We start from the raw sequence: 2,806 nt of genomic DNA on the forward strand, positions 1-2,806 counted from the left end.
TGACACTGCAAAAAAAGGAGCCACCTAGAGCGGCTCCTTTTTTAGCGTGCATCTGTGCAGCGCAGCAAAGAGGAGTGGCATTTTGCTGTCCATGTGTACTAGGCCATTATTCTCTTTCCTTAAACTGCAGATCATAGGATTCCATTGGGTGGAACCATGGGTTAAAAGAAAAATCATAGCGCTCTAACTATGTAGTGTGAATAGGTGCTAGGACATCTTATCATAGTAGCCTGATCCCCCTTGTAGGAAATCATTCAAACCTACTACACTATGGTTTGTTTTTTTTATTTATATACCGCTATTCCAAAGATCATAGCGGTGAACAGCAAGTAAGCTAATTAGCAAGTAAGCTAATTTGCCCCCAACAGTCTGGGTACTCATTTTAGCTCCCTCCTCGGAAGGATGCAAGCCTGAGTCGAGCTTGGGCCCTTTTGCTGGTCTTGAACTCGCAACCTTGTGGTTTTGAGTGAATGGCTGCAGTACAGGCATTTAACCACTGCGCCACCAGGGCTCCATGGTACGCAAATATAATCCTTGAATAGGGTTCTGAAATGTACAATCCACAGGCCATATACAATTCCTTAAAGCTGTTTTTATGGCCTCTAAGTGTCCTCACTTCCTATTATTTTTGCCTCGTTACTCCGTAAGGAATCTCCTAGCAAAGTAAGAGTGGTTCCATCAGAATACAGTGCACCCAAATCCTACCTGTCAGTTCAGAATGGCACCAGCATTAATAGCATCAATAACAACTGACCACGCCTCCCAGTTTATTCAACAGGATTACATACCCAAGCCCCCACCACCATTTTTGCTAAGAAAGGTAAACATTATTAGACTCAATCAGGGAGACCATGGATCAGTGCCTACAGGACCGGAGCAGGGAGGTAGAGGGGGGGGGGAGTTTGGAGACATCTCATTCACAGGGTCGCCATGAGTTGAGATTGACTCGAAAGCAGCTAACATCAACAAAATTACTAAATTGTCTGAGTCCTAAACCTTGGTTTGCCGGTATGAGCCTAGTTTATCTGTTTTATATAGGAATATTTATAGCAACTTGCAGATGTTACCTAGAACAACTTCTTATACAAGCTGCAGCAACTTCCAATGTATATGCACATTAAGAAAATCTGTTTGTACCTATGGCACAGTACAGACTGCTAAAAAACAGCCGCCTGCCGGCACCTGTTTTTCCTCCACATGAAAGCTGCAGCTGCCAAACCGTGCGGCTTCCCTCTGGCAGAAAAAGAACCCACAAAAAATGGGTTCTTTTAAAGCCACAGGGGCAGCATAACAAGTGTGCCAGTGGCAAACTTGTTACGTAAGCACCATGCAGCAACGTGCGGATGCCACATGGTGCTTATGCAATAATGGCGGTGCCTGTGTATACAGGGCACCACCATTGTTATGCCACCATTACATTCTAGGGCAGGGGTCGGCAATGTACGGCCTGCAGGCCGGATCCGGTCCAGCGAGGTCTTGGGACCGGCCCCAGCCCGGTCCTGCTGATTGCCACTGACACCAGCCCGGTCCTGCTGATTGCCGCTGACACCAGGCGGTACCGCGGCAGTGGTGGGGAGGGCGCCAAGGAGGGCGGGCCACAGATGGCCTCCATGGCCGAGGAGGCGGAGGAGGAAGGCGCAGAGGCAGGCGTGGCGATGGCGATGGCAGCAGTGGTGGAGGCTCCCTTCGCCGGGATGCTTTTGCGCTGCGCTGTGTTGTATGCAGAGCGCACAGCGTGCTGCTGCCGCTGCCACTGCCACCACCAAGGCCTTTGCACCAGCCAGCAGCCTCCTCTTGCCCTGCGTGTGCCTGCAGGGCTGCGCGCAGGGCTAAATAGGAGGAGTTTCTCCTCCTGGAGCTGGCTGGCCAATGGCTGCTGGCAGGGGGTGGGCGGTTGGAGCTCTAGTCTGCCCCCATTGGCCATCCAGCCTCAAGAGGAGGAGCTACTCCTCTAGTTCCCATGTGGGCCAGCCCAGACCTGGCGAGGGTGCAGGGGCCAGTGGAGGAGGAGGAGGAGGAAGGACGAGGAGGGAAGGAGGGAGGAGGAGGAAGAGGAAGAGTAGCAGGAGGAGGAAGAGGAAGAGGGAGGAAGAGTAGCAGGAGGAGGAGGAGGAAGGGGAGGAAGAGTAGCAGAAGGAGGAAGACAAGGAGGCGGAGGAAGAAGAAGAAGAAGAGTAGCAGGAAGAGGAGGAGGAGGATTTCCATTCCATTTGTACAGGTCTGCTTTGTTTTAACAATAATAGTAGTGGTGGTGGTGGTGGTGATGATGATGATGATGATGATGATGATATCAGTCAGTTTCTGAGGCATGCACTCACTCTTTCTGAAGACGAGACAGTGTGACTTTCCAAAGTGCATTTCTGTGTATTTTCGATGCTTTTAATGCTAAAAGGTCTGCTTTAACAATGATGATGATGATGATGATGATGATATCAGCTAGCTTCTGAGACATGGCCAAACTCATGCGCAGTGAAGAAAAACCAAAGTACCTTGACCAAGTACACACTTCTGAGAAGTATAGTTGGTGCAAGACACCTGAAACCGATTTTGTTTTTTACTTCAAAATATGATGTGTGCAATGTATGTAGGAATTATTTTTTATTTTTTATTTTTTTATTTAAATTTTTTAAAAATTATTTAATTATTTATTTTTTTGGCTTTGGCCCCCAGTTGTCTGAGGGACAGCAACCCGGCCCCTGGCTCAAAAAGATTGCCTACCCCTGTTCTAGGATTAGGGACCATGTGGGTTGCCGCACAGTCCCTAACCCTAGAATCAGCTCTGGTACACCACATATTGGCAGTATGT

This window comes from Sceloporus occidentalis, unplaced genomic scaffold (genome assembly GCF_023333645.1).
Source record: "Sceloporus occidentalis isolate IW3139 unplaced genomic scaffold, rSceOcc1.0.p SCAF_5, whole genome shotgun sequence".
NCBI lineage: Eukaryota > Metazoa > Chordata > Lepidosauria > Squamata > Phrynosomatidae > Sceloporus > Sceloporus occidentalis.